The sequence below is a fragment of the Orycteropus afer genome, unplaced genomic scaffold (genome assembly GCF_000298275.1).
Source record: "Orycteropus afer afer isolate SDZICR_OR568_19922 unplaced genomic scaffold, OryAfe1.0 scaffold00001, whole genome shotgun sequence".
Lineage (NCBI taxonomy): Eukaryota > Metazoa > Chordata > Mammalia > Tubulidentata > Orycteropodidae > Orycteropus > Orycteropus afer.
Genome location: NW_006921588.1, coordinates 2,324,346 through 2,325,778, shown reverse-complemented (window position 1 = coordinate 2,325,778; position 1,433 = coordinate 2,324,346).

Here is a 1,433-nt window from a genome sequence, read left to right as displayed (position 1 = left end):
TTTTGATGGTATCCCACATGAACCTTAGGCTTTCTTCATTTTGTTTTGATCTTTCTTCTGATTGATCCCTTTCCAAAGAAGTGTTCAGGTATTTGGCTTCAATCTCCCTAATTCTGTCTTCCATTGATTTAATTCTGCTCCTTTACCCATTCAATGTCTTATCTATTTCTGAAAATTTAGTGTTACTCTTCTGGATTTCTGTGTGTAGATTTTGTATCATTTCTATTTTTTAATTTATTTGTCATTTTGTTCTTGTACTTTCTTCTGAAATTGCTCTAGGGTTTTCTCTTTGTTTTCCTTGATCTGTCTCTCAATTTGTTGAAGATACCTAAATATAATTCTTTTTAATTCCTTATCAGGGAGTTCCAATGCTGTATCTTCCTTGGGGATGTGTTTTGGGTCTGTATCCTGGTCTCTTATTTCTCCTGCTTTGTCTTGCTTCTTTGTGTGGACTGTGATGCTCTGTTGTTTCTGAGGCATTGTGATGTTTTCATGTTTATATTTAATTGGTGATTGCATGTTGAAGTGATTTGCCCACGATTTTCATTTTCTTTGTTTTGTTTCTATGTTATCTATGCAAGCAGAGTACTGTGCTCCTTTATTCACTAGTTGACAGCACTTATATACTCACCACCTGTCTCCTTTCGTATTGTCAACCTCTCATATGTCCCTGCCAACAGTGGCAAATAGAGACTATTTGTAGGTCCCTGGAATCTGAATGAGAATGCTATCACTTTAAAATCCAAAATGGTTGCCACTTATAAAGATTCAAAATGGCTACACCCTTGGTTACTTTAAATATCCAAAATGGCCACCACTTGTAAACTTTCAAAATGGCTGCACCCTCAGTGACTTATTTATCGACAATGGCTGCTGCGTGTAAACAATCAAAATGGCTATGCCCTCCAGACAGCAGAAAGTCAACAGCTCAGGTTGTCTCCCTCCTTGCCATCTCCCTTCCTAGTCGTAGGCCACCAGCGCAGTTGTCCTTATAGCCCTTGGTGACCAGGGATGATCTTTAGGTCAATTCTCAGGTCCCAGCACCACTTGGAAATATTCAGGCTGTTGGTCTAGTTAGAGTAGCCTACAATCCATAGCTCCGATTGTCTCTGTACTCCCTGTTCTTGTTCATGTTTTTCCATTAGTTGGTGCCTAATCCACTTCTGTATAGTTCCTTTCAAAGCTCAGGGCTCCAGGATTATCATCTGTATCTCTGTCAATTGGTTTTTCTTTTCTTTGTTGAAGAGAGTCTGTGTCGTTTGTCTGCCTATTCCTCCATGTTACTGGAAGTCTCCCCCTTTATTGTTCAGCTTTTGTGTGCATAAAAGATAATAGAAAAGATCATGGCTTGCATAAGGCCCATCTTAGTCATCACAGTGACATCTTCACTTTTTAAGATTTTGAAGATGTCTTTTGAAGCAGATTTGCCCAAT